Source organism: Anopheles ziemanni, chromosome 3 (genome assembly GCF_943734765.1).
Source record: "Anopheles ziemanni chromosome 3, idAnoZiCoDA_A2_x.2, whole genome shotgun sequence".
NCBI classification, from domain to species: domain Eukaryota; kingdom Metazoa; phylum Arthropoda; class Insecta; order Diptera; family Culicidae; genus Anopheles; species Anopheles ziemanni.
The window spans coordinates 90,015,878-90,035,451 of NC_080706.1; the positions used below are offsets into that span (position 1 = coordinate 90,015,878).

At 43.7% G+C, this 19,574-nt stretch overlaps 1 long non-coding RNA gene across 1 annotated transcript in view; it reads left to right on the plus strand.

Moving 5' to 3' along the window:
• Nucleotides 1-19,574, plus strand: part of LOC131287765 (uncharacterized) — a 38,487-nt gene that overhangs the window by 14,853 nt on the left and 4,060 nt on the right. The window contains exon 2 of the long non-coding RNA XR_009189260.1: nucleotides 10,807-10,861. This is a non-coding gene — a long non-coding RNA (uncharacterized LOC131287765). The remainder of the gene's footprint in view (nucleotides 1-10,806; nucleotides 10,862-19,574) is intronic.

Below are 19,574 nucleotides of genomic sequence, written 5' to 3' on the forward strand. Positions count from 1 at the left end.
AAATGGTTTCATTTCGTCATGCGAATGTGTCTAAAAATAGGGTTTATGCTGCGATAAGTTATGCTACACAGCCGTCAGCAGGGCTATGCTTCCATTCAAGGCTATCTCTGTTGAATTCCTCACTCATGTTCGCTAGTGTTGATGTTGCCACATTGTCCCTTGGGGTGGAACGATATGAAGATAAAAAAAAAAACAGGCAAACCGTGCTCGGGTTTTTATTTCGGAACGACAAAACATATGCCCTCGGGGCATGGCGACGCAAGTTCTGCACGCGAAAACCAGTCGGCATTGAGTGCGCCACAAACGGCGGAACCAATGTTCAGTGTGAAGAGTTCACATTTCGCACCAAACATGGGCCGGTCGAGGGCGAGCATAAAAATCGCAGGGCGTTCGTCGACGAGCTTTGTGTTTTTCGATGACGCGGCATGTGCGTTTTTATGGGATATTGAATTTTTGTACTGAAACCTTTAACATAACTTTCCTATGCATATACAAATGTACTTGGTTGAAAAGTTTGAAACTTTACTTGTTGTTAGCACAACTTTTTTGATTTCCATTTAAAGTTTTTAGTCCGTCTAGGTAGTTTTGATGTTGTTTCTCAAATAGTTGGTGTAAATGTTGACACATTTGTCGGTCATATTTATCGTCTCAGAAGTCACGCAAAATGCGCCTAATCTTATCATCTGACAACCGGGAAACGCGAACGTGCCGATTGGCTTTCGCACACAAACCATCGCAACTTGAAAGCGTTCGGCTCCAATGGCCTAGTTTGACGTTTTATTACTATGTTACGACTATGTTGTACACGTTCGGACGCAAATGAAGATAAAGTTCGGGCAGCAGCGGGCCACAGAGAACCGACTTGCCGAGTCTGCTTTGGTTGGTTGGAGATTGGTTGTACTCCCGTCGAGCTTCTCACCGATCTCTAGTGAGACAATCAAACGCTACAGAATTTGTCTCGAAGTATCTCAAGAAGCACATCTGTATCATCTCACTCAACGCTTTTCGTTCACCCCATGATTGGGCTTATCTCACCTTCGAGCGTGGAAAAGTACCCAAAAGCTGTGATTTTTGGGTTATCTCTCGTTGGTGGAAACTGTTTTTTCCCCCCCAATCTCACTTCTAGCGTTGGCATTTGCTTGTCTATTTTGACATTCACCTCTCAGTGGTTTGTGGTTAATTCTTCATCCACTCTCGCTCTCCTTTGCTCAGGGAATGTTTGCTTCGACAAACGTTAAGAGAAGAAATCAAAGATGGAGAGAGAGAACAAGAGAGAGAGAGGGAAAATAATGTCAAAGAGTGAAGGTACGTTTGACAAGGGGGGGGGGGAGGAGGGACGAAACGTAATGCTGCGTGAACATACATCGAGTGACAGCTTTTCGGTCAAGGATATCGAATGACGTCACGATGGGCCCCGCTCCACCTTCTCATCGTTGTGAGTGGATTCCCCCACTTCACTTCTCCCTTTCCTTAAACCAGGATTTCATTATCCTTGCCAATCGCCATTTTCTTGTTTCAACACAACAAGGGTAGGCTACTGAATTGGCTGTGTGGGGGTTGAGGGGGGTAGTGTCGTGCTCTAAAAAGGACTCTATCAGTATCCTTTCCCATGATTGGAATGGCTTGTTCTAATGGATCACATGTGATTATGTGATGTGTATGTGTGCTTTTGCGTATGTGGGGTTTATGTACCAATTCGAGGTTTACGCTCCATTTATGAGTGTAACATAAAACATGTCAAACTTTTCAATTTTTTGTTGCATTTCAATAGTTTCTTTTTAGTTTACTCTTTTTGTGTGACTTTTCGATCTTAACCCTATCATGTTGTTTTCTTGTTGTTTACTTGTAGTTTTTTAAACTATTTTTAAAGTTAAACATTTGTTTTGTTTTTGCAATTTTACAACTTATAAATATCGTGTTGTTGACTTGTACTTTCTTAAACTATTTTAAAAGTTTTGCATTTGTTTTGATTTTGCAATTTTACTACTTTAAAACAATAAATAAACAAAAAGGAATTTAAAATTTAAAATTTATATAAAATATGTTATCCATACAAAAATCGCTGTTCCAAGCCGTGGTTTTGTCTTCTTTTCCACTCATAAACTGCAATCATCGATCGTTGCAAGAGGGGAACACCATCGACGATCGACATCTCCGGCACTGTTTGGTGATGGACCTAGAAGGGAGGAACAAAACGGGGCCATTAGAACCTCAAGTTCCCGGGTGGTGGAGGCGGGAAATTGGTTCCGTTCGGATGCAGGCGGAAATGAAACACGTCGAACGTACGAGGAGATGCGCCTTCAGCAAATCCGCGAAAACGCTGAATAGGCGGATGGTGTTGTTTTTTTTTTGCCCCAATGGTTCGCTGATAGTTTTTCGTCGCAAACTGTGTGTGTGTGTGTGTGCGTGGGTGGGGTTAGTGGGTAGTGGAATATGGGTTTGGCTGGCGTTTAGGTGCCGAAGACTAAAAGACCGCAGCGAATATATACAATACGTGGCAGCAGCAGCTCATTTGCTTGCTCATCATTATTTATAATTCAACATTCGTTCGCTCATTTCGCTTGCCCCTCCCTACCCTTCTGCCAGCCTCCCATTCTCTGCATCTTCAGTTCATTTTCCCGCGCACGACAGTCCATTCCGCGCGGCTCTTTTCCTTTCCTTCCCCCGTTGCCCTCTGTCACTCCAAATGATCCACACCATGACGGCATAACCGTGCGGCCCGATCCGCCCTACCGCTCCGTGCTCCGTGACAGTGTCCCCTTCCCTCACTTCAAATGTCCCCCCAAACAAGAATAGCACGCGAACAATGTTTGTCGGTGGGTGGACCTCCGGATGGGCAGACACACGACGACGACGGAGTACGCCAAGTCACGCCGGTCGGAGGGGGTTTTTTGGGTCCCCAAAGCAATCGTCTCCCCGCGTCACGCCCCCTGCCCCGTTTCGGCCACCGGCATCGGGTTGCAGTGGTATTTCTGTGTGTGCGGTCGCTTGAGCGAAACTCGCTTGGGTTTTCTGTATGTAAACGAATTGTTGCCACCACGACGATGCCGCCGCCGACGGATCGCGAAATATTAGACATCAGAGATGGGACCACGCGGGAGGCATCAGTCTTCATTGCGGCGTACCGTTCTAGAGCCGTTGGAGGTGGTGTTTATTACAAAACTGGGATTTATATTCCGATTACGGGCGTTGATTTGAGGAGAAATTATGAACAACGGGCCATGGTTTTAGAATTTGTAGCAAAAATAACTTTGCGATAACCCAAATTTTACTTATGGATGTGTATTCAGTATTTACTCGTTGCTTATAGTATTTTATTTTGTTTTTAAATGTTCTTTTGTTTCGACTTTTTAAAACATTTAATATTATCATTTCATACGATTTCTTTCTGTTCACAGTGGTTTTTATATCCATAGTTTATACTTTTTTATATTTGTTTGTTTCGTGTTTCAATGTTTGAAAAATTCTTGCTTTATGTTTGTCCCATACAGTTTACATGTATTTTACTCTTTAATTTTGTTTTACTATTGTTGCAATTTCTAAAAGAACTAGAAAAATTGCACTAAAAGTGGTAAATAAAACCTGAAATCTATTTACCATTCCTGATTAAAATTTCCAGTTTCGATAAACTGGAAGGAGTTGAACGTTAACGGATCATACAATATGCTTAACTAACAAATTTTTGTGATTGCTTTTACAAAACAGTTGCTAGGTATAATCTTCATTGGTTTAAAATTACATCATCAACGGCTAGCGGCCAAGGAGTGACAACTACTTCCTACTGGTGTTAACTTTCCTTCCGCGGTTTCGGTAAGGTGCAACAGCAGCATGCTCGACTGACAGAGCAAGCAAACGCGTTTTTGTTGAAGCATTAGCGTGTCTAGGGTTCACTTTACTATTGTGGACAATTTATTAGCACCCTTCTTTGTACAATGACACTGTTCATCGGAATGCCGTTTTGAAACGGTTGGCTGGTGATGACCACCGTGCAGGTTGGAATGCATGCTGGGTTTGTGTTTTATTTTTTTTTTGATAGGTTTAATCATGGCTTCTGGGTTGGGACATGATTTTTAACACCGTCGATATCGATATGCGGATGTGTAACGCCGACGTTTTGACACCTTCAAAGAAGTGGCATTTCCGCAGCAATTTGCGAATGCATCACCGAATATTAAATTTTTTTCTGCCCACTTAATGTTAGGTTTATCGGAGCTCTGTTGATGTCGGGAAAGCAAATCTAATCTAACAAAATTGTGAAATATAATCCAATGCCTTGTTTGATTTCTTCAAAGCTTAACTTAATCTTGCACATGTTTATTTCTGTTATCGGGGTTCGACCGGCCTTTTTTTCGCATTGCAAAATAATTCAAAACACGTTGTGAATAACAAGGCATTCATTCTATCCGCATTGGTGTATTTTTTTTTGCGTCTGACCGTGACTTCATTTGTGTTTTTTAAATGTTGCGTCAAAGAAAAAAATTAAAAGGACCAGCTGACAATATCGTTGTTATATTTAAGACTGCACTGAGTTGGTTTGCGTTGCCAACAAATGTTCCCCTTATCAACTACAGTGCGATTACTCTCTGATGAATAATAAATGGCCGAATTGACGTCAATGAACTTTATTATTCAGAATTTAGCGATAGATGTCTACTCATAAATTATGTGGCATTTAAAAAGTGTGGTACGTTTATCAATTAATCTTTAAAAAAATTAATGATATTGAGAAACCTTGAAGATGAAAACAAAATTATTACTAAAAATGTACTAAACACATGCTCTTCCCCTTAACACGTTCCGTACCGCGTCATCCACATATGGGTGACAGCAGTTCTAGTTCTAAAAAGTTTTTGACCCATAAATAAATGAAAATGCAACATACAAATTATTGTAATATTTTATATAAATTTTTTGGGATGCTAAGTTTTTGCTTGGCCTTCGAAAACAATTGGTTTAACAAATATTATAAACAAATTGTACTAAAAAGTGTGCTAAAACGCTTGGTACACAACGTTTTAAGACGATGTATCCCAAGAACGGTATCAGTACAGAAAACAAATATCATTTTCTCCATTTCCCACTGCTTTGTGGCCACCTTGCGTGCCTAAGAGCTTATCTGCTATTTTAAGTTGCACTATTTAAATTGTGTTCTATTTTCGGCTTATGCTCGGGAGGAAAAAGGTTAAGGTGTGTGGTCGGGAAATCGACATGCCGAAGTGTTGGTGGTAGTTGCTCTGCATCGGGAAATCCCAGTGCCACCCAGTCGGTTGTGCTAATTAAAATACAACCGGATTGTGCTGTGTCCCTATTTCTGTGTTGTTGGCTTCTTTCGCTGTATCCTTTTTTCCGCACCATTTTGCATTTTACCGGTTTTGGGGGTTGGATGTTCGGTTTGAGCCGGTTCGTATTGAATGTATTGTGCAACCGGGCCGTTGTTTATGTTGTTTGTGCAAGCATAATAATATGTCAAAACTTTCTAGTGGAAATGTGTGAAATTGAACCCCTTTTTTAAATTTCATTTTATGTAACCAGTCCAAGTGATTCTTAGGAAAATCCATTTAACCTTCTGATGGGTCTGAATAATTGAAATCGAAATGGAAACCTCTCAATTGATGGAGAATAATCTGCTCTGAACGGAGCTCGCTTGTCGCTGTCCGAACCACCAACTCTTGATGCTCCGGCTGTCCCTCGGTGTGCGCGCGTTCTCCATTCTCGGCGGATTGCGGATATTTCCAACCGGGTCTATTTTTAGCACAACGGCCGCATTTTCACCACTATCAAAAACCACAACCACCGGCTGGCGTGGGCGGTCCCGGTCTTGAGATTAATCTCGTTGTGGATGCTGCTGGTTTAGAAAATTCCATCCCAACCCTTTTTGGCCCGTGGTTCGGTTTGCTTTCGGGTAGGAGCTTTTCCTGGTTCTTTCTCGTTCGGTTTGCGGAACATCTGCCACCCGCGAAAAAAGGGTTGGGCACCAGCTCACTCTCACAACCGAGTTTTCCCTTCTGGGGGAGATAAAGCAGATTTTGCAGACCACAGCGCATCCCTCGATATATGCTGGTGGGGATGAACGTGTGCCTTTAGTGAACAAAAGCAATCCTTCGACATGGGAGGGATATTTGGAGATATTAGAGCTCTAGCTGGAAGTTGTTTTGTATAACTTATATTTCATTACTATTCGACAAGAAACATCCCAGAATAAGTCAAGATGGATCCAGATTAGTATGGATCCAGTTTATTCTCTTCATAATAGCACAGTAAACAAAACGTTTAAGTAGGACATACTAATGGACGATACTAAATACCGATCGATCCCTTGGATCCTATTTTTCTTCCCATATCGATATATATGCAAGCGATGTTCCAAACATGAGCGGCTCACTTTCCCGATAGGCCACAATCGTGTCGGCGCCTCTATGACACGTCGGTCTACTGTTGGAACAGGGCCATTTCTCCGTGATGAAAGTCTCACATTTCCCAGTGCTCCCAACTCACCGGTGCCCCCCGTTGTGGGGATTGTATCGATTGTTGTTCCAAAGCGTTTTGGGATTGGATTACAGTGGCGCTCTATAGGGTGAGTGTGTCCATTTGTTGGCCTGAAGACTGAGGACTTAAATGGGGGACTAAGTGACCGGAGGAGCCGTCCATTACTTTTCGCTGCCCAGCCCATCCCTAGGGGAAGGCAAACAACTCTAGCCAAGACCGGTTGTTCTCCCTGACGTCGTAATACATCGCCATTCTAATCCATCGTCGTTTAGTCCCAAGGTTAGTTAGCCGGCATTTTTCACTCTCGCGTCTTCTGCTCCACTGGCCACTAGAAAAAATGTAGGCAACAGTGCGTGCATATGTATGGTGGCGGCAGGTGTTGAGAAATTGTACAACGTTCACAGACATTCCACCTATTTCTGGACGCCTCAAACCGATGGATGCCGGCGTTGTTGGCTCACGTTCGCGTTCTAGTCCTTTGATGAGTGCGTTCTGTCACGCAGGTTTTGGTTTTCCTTTTCTTTTTTTTTTAGGTTATCCGATGTAGGAGGGTCTACTAGCATTTCGACTTGCGTTTCCGCTGTGTTTTTCTTATTTTCTTTTCGTGGACCAAAATGGAGCCTTCCCAACTTACGGCAGTAGTGTCGATGACTTCACCTCTTCGGTGTGACTGTTTCGGCTCGCTTTCGTTCGCACATATTCCCCTCCCGTTATTTTTCTTTCATCTGTTTAACGTTGCTGTTAGTGTGCTGTTAATTAAGGATGGGCACGCGTCGCTAGTCTTTTTCTCCGCTTTTTTTTGCTCCCCTGAACTAGCGATTCTTTCACTTTTCGTTACCTAAACTCGTTACAATCGCCAGCCGCCGGTTGGTTGCGTGATCATAGCCCGTTACACTGAAGCTCCATACCGAGTGTGGTGGGAGTTCTTGGGTCGGCGGAAACAGTGACTGAACTCTACTGGATGAGCCAGAGTATCAGAATTAAACTCGCCCGCTGCGGGTTGGAGTTCCTTGAGAGCTTCACGCTACATTTACCTCCAAAATAACCTCCGCCCGTAACTTTTTTGAACACTTGAAAGTGAAAGGAATAGTTCGCACATTTGATCACGATTTAAGAGTATCTAAGGGTGTGCCATCTAGCCTAATGTTGTTTTTTGTTTTTGGATAGTCGATTCACTGAAACCGGATGTCGCAAGTTCGACCAAAACAATACTCGCAATATTTAGGAATTGGGGTTAGGATTAATGTCATGCCGCTAAAAACCATTCCGGTCGACTGCAGGTGAGAATAGGTGAGTGTGGAGTGTCCAACTAGGCCTTCGTACGTCATCCGGCGCCAAATCCGCTGTCGGACGTAAAACGCAAATTTGTTTTCGGACGCAAATCGCAGGTTCCAGGTGATCCAAAAACGGAACTCAAACAGGAGTTCGCTCACGCTTGGTGCCACTGGAGCGGATCGATCAAAATACGCACTGCGCTCTCGCTAAATAGATCTTGTGGACTTGGACGTAAATTGGCGTTCCATTAATTGGAGATACACAGCCAATCGGCGGAGGAAGTATGACGCCAATTGGGGTATATGACACAGTGTATAGTCGGGGTTCTTTGGTGCGCCAATTTATCGGACATTGAACAGTCGGTCGGTGAATAACTTTCTTGTCACTTCCGCCCCCGGGAAGGGGGGGAAAAACGTCCCAAGCGGATAGAGATTGGCAGCTTCCGGAGGACAGCTGTGTGCGTAGTACTTAACAGTGCCGCACGACCGACTCCGGCGGTGACGGTGACTGATCGTGGTGGTTTCGCTTTACGCAAGGCGTGCTGCTTCCCACCAAAGATGCAGGGAAGAAGACGCGCGTCTTGGGCTTTTGTGACGTCATCCGACGGGGCAGCACTTACGTGCGAATTTTGCATCGAAGCAGCTAACTGGATGGAGATGACCCAGTTGTCGGGTCTGCGGTTGCGACGCTTCGGCAGTCGGAGGGAATCTGTTTCGCTCGGGACGTCATTGACTCATTTTCACCTTCCTGGTAGTTACTTTGAACGGAGCGGTATGACGCCAAAGCGTTGTGAAACAGCTTCGGATCGTCGTATCAACGAACTTTGTCTACTTGTTACCAATTCCTGGTAGCGTTGGTTGGTAATGCGACCTCAAGCGTTGCATGCCAACGTCACTGTTGTGAGTCGCTCGCTGAGTAACAACTTATCAATTCCCTGGGGTCAGTGCGATTCACAAGGAAACCTGAAAAGGGTTGTTATTTTTTGTTCTGCAAGCGAGGTTCGCTAGACAAAAATATACAAATGAATCACCGGCGATACAACCCCTCAGGTCGATCGGTGAGCAACTTGTATCACAGCTGGAGCAAGAACAGCTGACGCCTGTGTGATCATCACATACTCATACATACTCTACAAACAAGGTTTGTTATTCAACATTAGCATGTCTAATGTATTGCGTCAAGCCTAAACGACTGGAGTAATCGATCGGAAATTAATGCTTCGTTGCTGTTTCTGTGCAAAATTCTATTAAACATCACACTCGTTTTTAACGACTTCATTTAGTTGTTAATATGATTTTCTTACAAGAATTATTTGTTTATAGGTTACAAGTAGACTTCAATCGTCAGTCAAACCTGACTCAGTGAATTTTTGTTTATCGTCATATTAGTAATGCATAAATCAGAAAATGAATGAATTCTAGTCCAGTTATTCTTAAAGAAAACAATTATAAGTCATTCTTGGTGTTGTTTTTTCTTACTAAAAATGTGATGTTCTACATTCATTATAAATTTATACTCATCGGGCTTCCTTTGCCGGGAATAAACTTAGACAATTTTTCTTGGAGCTAATGAAATAATACTAGCGATATAGAGAGGAAATCAAAATGGATTCCTTAACACGTTGACTTGCAAGCATTTCTAGAAAACATTTCGATACAATTATTTTTGATAACATTTGTTTATAAAAAGTATAAAACCTGACGGTTTTCGAAAACCAAGCAAAGACAAAGTTTCCCAAACCAGGTATTGATTTATTAGAAAACCCCAATTAGAATGGAAAAGCAAGCTGCCCTATTTACCTCTATTTCACTGGAATAGTTATAAAATCTTCATCTAAGATATAATAAGATAGTGATTATTGATTGCCACCAAAAGGACAAAGCAATGAAAAAGATTATAAATCAAATCATAAGAATTATTATCCACTTTAATAAGCTTTGCAGAAATAGTACCAGCTGCAAAATGATATGTTCCGAAACAATAAAACCGTGATCCTGTTTCTTCTTAACCCGTTACAGGGGTCAACGAATCGGTACAGCGATTAGCTTGGCATGCCAGTGAGAAAACGCGCGTCTTTGCATGTGTGTGTGTGTGCGCGTGCATGCCATGCATGCTAATACTGCCCCGATTACGAGGTCCTTAACATTTTAACTTTCCGCTCGGAATGCCGGAGCCAAATCCCCGTTATAGAGTCGAACACACTTGAACTTTCGATCGTGCCCCGCGGTTAGATGAACAAAAAACGCCGGATCAAGGGAACACGATGCCGAAGAAAAAGTGGTTCGATTTCCCAAATGATTTAAATACAAGCGCGTGGCGGCAATCGATTCTTTCGGCGTTTTTTATCCGTGCGGTGAATTGAACCCCTTCACTGGTCCGGTGGGGATTTTCCATTACCGAGCGGCGGATCCTGACCGCGCAAAACCGATGGAAAACTCTCGTGACTGGGACTGGCAGAGGAATTATATAATCAACCTTTTTCACCGCTCATACCTCCACTCCGTGGCGTGTAGCGGAAAAACGAACGGAAAATGGATGGGCACGAATGGTCGGCGGAATAATAGAGATGGAATAAATATAGCTCGTGCGCGTCTCCTTTGAAAGAAGGTGCTGCCTCCCCCCTTGGGGCCTGACCATTCAACCGTTTTCGCATCCCTTTCTTGGAGGAAAAGCGGCATTTTCATCGTGGTCCGGTGGTTGTTCAGGTTTTTCGCAAAACCTTCAACTGATGGATTATTTTATTCCGTTTCTGCTTTACAGCCGTTTCTGTGTTCGTTGCGTTGATTGGTAGAGGCTTTAACTTTAGAGGGGAAATCTCCTCGGGTAGGATTATTTTCCGAGCGATATCTGATATCCGTCCACTTAACCGAGAATGGAGAAGAAATCGATCGGCTCGTTTTGTTCCAAATCCCTTTTGAAAATTTATTTTGCTTGTGGAAGCAAACAAGCTTTGATCGGGGTTTCAAACTCTTCTAATTTATACTCAATAAGATTAATTTACAAACTTTTCCAATTGGTATGATAATTTATTTCTTTCCTTTACAGGATTGTTCGCTGAGCGCCGTTAACTATAGTTGCAACTAATGAATTCTAGTCTGAGGTAAGAATAGTCATCGGATTCATATTTTCATTTCAACCTATTCAAATGTTTATTTTTTCGTTTTAGTTGAATGTTTTCCTGGTAAGATTAGCTGTTTCTACTGAAAAGGGTGGGATTCAGCATCACAAACTCGTACGATCCTCCTCTAGTGCTATCCTGATGGAGGTGAAGATCTAGTTGATTCAATGGGGAACTATGTTTTAAGGATTTCCGGTTAATTACGAGCTCGAGGATGCTACGATCGATAAACTAGTTGTGCAAGATTTACCTGCTAAAATTGCTCGCCGAGAGTAGAACTCGCTCTACTTGGAAGATTTTATCCAACAGCCGCCGTACCCCGGACGGTGGAACGATGGAAATATGCCAGCATTATTTAATTGAGTGAGAAATCGACAGTCTGGTGTGTTACGTGTACGGTTCGATCGATTCGAATAATCCGTGTTGGATCAGGGTGGATCAGGGTTTTCACGCGCACGTGTGTGTGTGTGTGTCAGGTCAGAGCAAATGGCAAACTGTTTATTCTTCCTATGCTTCGTCTCAGGAACTCGTGCCAAATTCTGCGATTTCGAATGAGGTGCTGCGGGGTAACACACTGTTCCCCCCAAGGAGGAGATGGAAACCTTGAAGTCCGGACCCTACCTACACCATCGGGAGAGCTTCGAGCATGCTATTGAACACGCGGTTTTGAGCTCGCGATAAACAATCGGTGTAACCCCGACAAGTTTAATAAACATTAATCTATATAGACGCGCAAAGGTTGGAGCGACGGCCACGAGAAGGGAGCACTTGCAGGAGCAATGGTGGATAAACTCTGCTCCCCCAGGTTCTCCCTGGGGGGGGCGGCACGTTCGGACTGACGGTACCCGACCGTGTGTGTGTGCCAAGGGAACAGGCAAACGAGCGGATGATTTTTCTCTCTCTCGTTCGAGGGAGATATCGATTTTTCCGAGGCAAATTATGATATCCCTCTCCACATCCCGGAAGGGAGAACGGTAATAAAGGCGGACAGAGAAACGCACGGTGCGGATCGATAAAATTAAGATCCGCGGGCAGTTTCATTTTTTCTTTCCGCCGGACCCCGGAAAATAATGAGCACCAAATTCCGCTAAATATACTATCTTTATTAGTATTATGCGGGGCAAAAAGCGGTGCCGCGAATGCGAATGAATCGATTTGCGGGGTTATGGGAAGCGGTTCATGGCATTCGAGCATCTTCTGACGGGAAGGTTGGTCTCGTTTGTGTGATGTTTAAAATTGGTTCGCTTTCATATTAGAGATCGATTCGGGAGACCGCTCGCTAAGCAGACATCGAAGTCCGTCAAGCATCTCGAGAAGTGGTAGCGTTGTTATAATATCTCAGACACTCACTCGCGCAATGTTGCGAAAGGCCATAAGTAGTTCGTGCGAGAGATAGAAAGAGCGAGCAAACTGCAAGTGAACAAGACGTAGATAGCACACTACCGATCGCTGACAATCCGTAGTCCTATTTCTGGATCAGAACTCAGGACCGGCCGGCCAAGGGGGGTGTTAGACTTTCCGTGCATTTGCGTGAGCTCCTAAATTTCTCCGGTGCAAACCGCGAACGTACACGCCCATCATCCCATCCTCAGATTCCACGGGGTTTTCATCGCGAATTGTTCTCCCGCGCCAGCGACTAGAGTTGGCAACCGACGTTGGAAAAAAGGAAGGTTGCCCGAGGATGGCGGTAGACTTAACGAATGGTACGCAGATGTTTCGGACCGAACTGGATTCGCTGCGAATAGCTCCTGAGGTCGGCTTTGGTAGTAGGTCTGGCCAGATTTACGACTTTCCTGCCTCGTGCCCCGGTGCGTTCCCTCCATATTCTCCCTGGTAATGGAACTAGCGAGATATGCCTTTCTTCTTTTAAATCCTGCCAGTGTATTTGCACATTCTTTTCATCCAAACCCCCGTCCCACCTCGGGGGAGTCAAAATCTTCTCCCGTCGGTGGTCGGCCAGGTTGGCGTCTCCTACTAAATCTTCATTAAAACTCGAAGACGTTGACCAGAGGCCAAACCGGGCGCAGACCTGCGATCACCGGGGGACCATTTTGTTTTGACTTCTCGCTACCCCGGGACTGTTTAGAGGTACACCCACCCGTGTCTCGTTTGTTCAGTATTTATAGCCGTGGCTCAGTTCCATTCCCGCGTTTTTCGCCCCCCGGGTTTTGGGAGTACACCACCCCGAACGGATGCGAAGTACTCGAACATTCTCCTTCAACCGGACACCCGAAATTCTTCCCCCTAGGGCTAGGCCTGGAAGGTAGATCCGAGATTGTGGGTTTGCTTTTTTTTTTTGCTCACTAACTTTTCCGATTTCATAGCTGTTGATTTATAGGACACATATTGGCGGACGTGCGCATATATCCGTTAGCCTCGATTAGCGTGCTCGGGTTGTTTTGAAAAAGAACAGAGGACCTCGTGCACGATTTATTTCTTCTGCTCGCAGCCAACGTTCGACAACGGGCGAGAAGGAAAGTGCATTCGATTGTGGTGAACCAGGGCGTGGGAAGGTAACGTGAACCCCGGTACGTTGTTGTTTTCTCTCGGGTGTAGGTTTAATGTTTCCTTCCTTTGAAGTTGGAGATTGGCAGAGGTTTACGCTATAAGGTGACACATGTTGACCACAAGGGACATTTGCTGTACATGCAAGGTGTAGTATGAAAGGCATTTTCTGAATTCCATTAGCCACTACTTGGCAAGCGCTAACGTCAACCTATTTTGCTCTGATGACTTACAGGAAATATGTGGCGATCGTGTGTTTGTTTGAGTTCTCGGCACAGGGCATTAAGATAGCTGAATAAGAAATAATCTTTCAATAAGATCGCGTCATTCGGGTGAACTCATCGACGTCACGCAACCGTCATTGTAACTTCAGATCGATCGATCGCTGCCGGAGATGGATGGAGATAATCGGAAGTGCGCCGGACGTGGCACGGTGTGGGTCCCCGAATGGCGTGGACCGTGGGTGCGCGTCGCCGATGCGCGCTTGGTTGCTGCGGAGGAGTTCATTGCGTGGCTGCATTCCACGAACGTCCATTCGAAACCGCACGTTGCATGTCGCGAGTAGGTAATGCGGCAGTACGATCAAATGCGCGGCTAAACTCGTTCGCGATGGTGCGAGATACCGAACTGTGACGCCTTTTCGTCGACGCGACACAAGTCACCTCGCACAATCGCGCACCACCCATTATCGGTATCACCGACCGGTCGAGGGATGGAACCATCTGGTTGGCATGCTTGGGGCTGTGTTGTTGCACAGGGCGGGAGCGGGGTTTAGCGTGCTGTGGCCATCATGATAGTGCACTTGTGTCCAAGTGTGCAATATGAGGCTGTGGCGCGGTTTGTACTTTTTTTTAACACTTTAGTCTACCCTTTTGCACAGCTGGGTCGCTTCTGTCGATGCCGATGGCCGATACGGGGAGTGCAGTCGTTGGCGTTTGTGCAGTGGCTTGTCGATTCGTTCCGTTTAAAGTGTGTGTTGGCTAACGCAATCGAATTGTTAGGTGTACGAATAAGTTATTCTTACTTTATAGTATGTCGACTGCCATGGCTATTATTTTTGATAGCCAGCTGTCGTTAGTTCCAAAAAGTTTTTACTCCATAAATAAATGAAAATGCAACATAAAAACTATAGTAATATTAAAAACAAGTTCTTTGGGAAGATAAGTCTTTGCTTGGCCTTCGAAAAGCGTTGGTTTAATAAATATTATAAACCAATTTTATTAAAATAGATTGTACTAAAAAAGTTGTACTTGGCATTCAACGTGTGAAATTCATTTTTCAAAATTTACCATAGCCTACTACTATATTGCTGTCTAACAATTATTATAAAGTACTACTATATTATTGAAATGCTTTATTAGTTTGTGTGGGTGATTGGCAGTCAAGGTGTTTAAATGAATGTTATGAACCCTTGAAGATGTATATGATGCCGATTTTAGAATTGTCTTTGCTGAATTGAACCAACGATGAGACGAATAATTCATTTTAGAAGTTCGGCTTTGATTGAATAATCATCCCCACAGATATTAGTATCCTAAACAAGTATTCCAGTCCAAAAGAATGTTTGCGTTGGTTAAAAAGTACTACAGTAATTCCCTAGGAAAGATTCTAACCACAATCGGATTATAATTCTCTCCTAGGAACCTACTGACTCATTTGGTTTATAGATTACAATCTCTGTTTAGATTTTGAATCAATCAAAATATCAAAAGCGTTTTAGTACAATTAGTACTAAAAGTGCTGTAGTACATCAACCGGTACTTTATTATAAACCTAGCAACAGTCCGAACACTATTGGTCACGCGTGTACATCGCGTTTCGATCGTGCGGAACATCGGCTCTTGGCCACCCTGTAGACGTCAAATGTACACATTCCGTTGGACCAAACCTAGCTTGTTCTATCCCACTTTATCTGTACCACTTTCGGTAGATATCGCGTCCCGTGGCCCAGTTTTATGAGGAGTGGCTGTTGTTGTTGTTTCGCTCGAGGGGTTGTTGTCGCCGTCAATACAGTCTTCTGCCCGCTGCATTGTGGCCACGTGTAACGCAAATAAAAAAACCTGCTCCAAACGTGTGCGCTTCCTGTCGATTTTTTGACAGTGTCCCATGTCCGAGCCCTTTCCAAGTCCCGTTGGCAAAGTTTTTCAAGTGGTTGTTACGGCGTTGGTGCGAAGAGAGGCATAAGTTTTTTTTTAGTTTTCCGTCTTTTTGTGCAACCCTTCGTCTGGCTTTGCTAAACGTCGTGTTTGGAGTTGACGAGGTGCGTGTGGAATGTAAACGATCACTTCACCATACTAGAAAAACACTTGCAATAGAGAAGTGTTTTACGATTACAAACAGTTGGTTGCTGAACGTCGTCTCATTTGTTTCTGCGGCTTCAACGTACCCATTTTAAGTAATCGTTGGAGACCTTTTTCAGTTGACATTTTAGTACTAGTGTGAGGAACCGTTTTAGTACAACGCGTAAAACTATGGGTGAATGTAAGTGTGGTTGTTAATGTGTCCATCCGTACCCAATGTCGTTAAAATTATCGTGCCGCTGCCGATGTGTGACACAACAATGGGCAAACAATGGGTGGAAAACTGGAAACTTAATTACCTACCCATGCACGACCGCCTACCATTTTCAGGGTCGCAGATGTGTGTGTGATATTATTAGAAGAACATTTGTGTTAAGTCACCCGAAATGAACACTATGTGTTTGAATGTAACAAAAGTTTGATTAGGTGCTAACCGTCTGCATTGTTTTTCGTCCCTGGTTAATTTTTCCATGACTTTGTACTTTACATGAGATTGTAACCAACAACGAAGAACCTTAGTTGAAGAATTCTGGTTCATGTTTCGTGCTTAATTTTATTTTAAGTTTAAGGAGGAAAAAGTTCCCCTGAAAAATTGGTTAAATAACATTCGAAAAAGTTGCGCTATGAATGTCTCGAAACTCTAAAATGTGTATTCTTAATTAATTGGTTCAATGAACCATATTATGGAAAAGAATACATCTTGTCTCTTTTTTAAGTTTGGAAATTATTGTCGTTCGTCTGTTGTCGTTTTGTTCTTTAAAAATTAGCTCAACTTCATTTGAGTTGTTTTGTAAAATTTCAAATTTATCCTGTTTGAAAACATGATAGCTAGTCCTCAACTCGAGGAACAAGTGCCTAGTGCCTCATAAGAAATACAATATTAATGACCTCCGGTCACCTGTCAATTTCGGAGATTTTTCATTTATTTATTCATCATCTATGTCTAGCCTTACAGAACTGTGAGGAAGAACACAAATCGCAACTGGATGAAAATGTCACTAAGAATATACACAGGATAGCAAGTTGAGTTTCACATCACTGTTTTTTTGCCGTAGTGTCTATATTTACACCGCGATGGCCTTCGGGCAATCAATCGTAATAGTTTTCAAAATAGATAAACACTATGCCCGATTGGTTTTGCCTTCTGTCATGTCGAGGGGCCCGAAGGCACAAGAGATAGCGTTGGAAAGTGCATAATTTTGCCGCTTCTGTCCTACTTTCGGTTCTTTGGTTCTTGTTCATTTGTTCCTCGCCTTTTCCTTCCTCCAAACGTTGGCGGATGGAAAATTAGTTTTCTGACCCGTTTGGCAATGGACGGTTTTGGCCATCATCGTGTCGCGATATTGGTCAGTGCAAAATGCAAAGAAAAACCGGTCAAAAGAAAAACAAGGGGAAACAATTTTCTCGTCCCGCCAAGCGTAACATACTTATTTTAATGTTTCCCTTTGCGGTCGGGTGGGACCCGGGCGGGGGGGAGGGGAAGTGGTGGTTTGGTTTGAAGTTTTCGCTGTTCATATCAATTAACCTTAGCACGACCTTCGCCTCGTTGTTGGAAACGCACCGAACAACCATGTTTTCATTTGGATGCATAATTAATGTCATTAGGAAAAATGTCGCGTTAAAAAGTGCTAAAATGGTAATTTAAAAAAGACATACTATAAACTTTGTTACACCTTCAAGTATAGATAGGTCGTTATCAGGCGACAGTTATGATCCGTTTGCGGCTGGGCAGCAATCGAAACATTACCCAACGTGTACTCCAACCCTATCGCGGGCTCTTCACCCTTCGTGGAGCACACAACAACATTGTATTGTTGAGTGATATAACGTCAAAACAATCGTTCTGTTTATGGGAATGCAGATAGGGTGTGATAAGCACGGGTGAGAGAAGTATCTTAATCACGGCACCAGACGTTTGCGCCCAGACGGCTGGATCGATCCAGTCGCTCACGATTTGTTATTTTCGGAGGTTTGAACTTCGTAAGTAGGTCTGCGTCATGTCCGGGAATGTGTGATTTGAGATGAAAACAATTTAACCGTTGTCTTTTCACCCCCTTTGTTGTGTATTTGCGTACGCTAATTGGCGGTAATTGATCTCTAATTAGTGCTAATAGGAAGTTCAGGTGCTAGCGGGTCTTCGGAGTGCTGTAGTTCTGGTGAACACTCATCATCCAGTGAGTCATAGCCAAGAAAATGGTCTCACTATATTGTAAGATACTAGACAGGGCTTCAGCGTTTAGAATGCATGCCTCAATGATGTCAGAGCTGACATTTGGAGCTGTACTTATAATGGTAATCACTGTAGTTATTGTACGAAGAACTGAGTAATGTCAGCCACATGAACGGAAGTAGACCTCTAATATCTCCCGGACATTTGAGTACGAGTTAATTATGGTGTACTGGTCAAGCCTCTCAGAAAAGTGTGTCCAGCTTCCAAGAATCACGGAGCTGGAGTATAAGTGTACCAAAATTAATGCCAGCCTTCATAGTCGTCATGGTGCATCACGTAAAAGTCGCCTCATTGCTGCACGTTCGTCCCTGGCGATGTCGATGGCGTTTAGTCAGTGTATACTTCACATTGGCATACAAGTCAGGCGCACACGTGTGACCGGACTGCATTGCAAAATGCATCCGTTGATGAAGTCGTCTCCCGAGGCCAAATAAACTCCTCGTTCCGGTTGCTGCTGTTAGTAAAGCCTACAGGGAAATCACTCACCCTCCCATCTACTTCACTCACCATCCCTTGCGGTGAGATAAGTGTGGAATTTAAATGAACGAATCGTTACGATAAATACAGTACCTAAGCCTGCCTATAAGCGACGTTCATTAGCAGTCGGCGGTCAGGTTGATGTGGTTTCCATTTCGGTGTCCTCCACTCTGCCGCCTTCGATCGACACCTTCGTCTCCTTGCTGATGGCATCGGAAGTGGCTCCACTTGACATACACAACACTCCATGTCGGTAAGCACACGAGTCACCTCGAGATGCACGACGATGATAACAGGCACGGACTCTCCACGCACCACCGCGCAAAAGATCACAGAGTTTTGTCACCATCCTTGCGCCGCCTGCTCGCAGTCTCGAGATGCACTTGTGTCCACAGTCGTGCGATTCTCTAATGAAGTCATTAGTGATGACGACAGCTCGCCGGAACGGTGACGGCATACCGGTTTCGTAATAGGCGCGATCGATTAACATTAAACGCCCATTGTAGCTTATCTTGGCACGTCGTGAAGCTCATAAAGAATTGAGGGGTAAACCCATTCACCATTTCAATCACGACATGTTTTGATGAATTCTTCTCCAATACTGTTTACCCGTGTTATTATCAAGGTTTTCGTCCATCGAAGATATCAAGTATTTAACTCACAGACGCGTCGTATGTTTAGATAAGGTTAATATGAAGGGGCCGTTTGTGCGGTAATCTCTTAGTATGTTGAGCTCAAACTGCCCGTAAGACCCCGGTCTGGCGACTTGGCTGATTGGCTAGGATAAGAGGAGAGACCCACCTCATGAGTGTTGGAACTCAGTTTTCTTGTTTCCAACTGGTTATCTACGTCATTTCGCCAATCCAGTTCCTTGTCGGTACAATCCCTTCTTTTATTGATAAGATAGAATAGATTTCCATTCGACTTCAAGTATTAATAGATCTAAGCGCAGTAAAGACATTTTGTTTAATCTAATTACTTCAAACGAGCCTATTTTGTAATCAACAATTTTATCAGGGATCATTTTTAAAATCTAAATTATCTGGTCAATGGATATAATCGGGGTTTTTTTCTCTCCTATCTGTTTTTAGTCGGATGAGGTCATTGAGTCAATTGGATAAGAATTAGATAGGACGATCAAAAATTAGAGTGCAAAACTGAGCGTTGCAACAAACTGTATCGT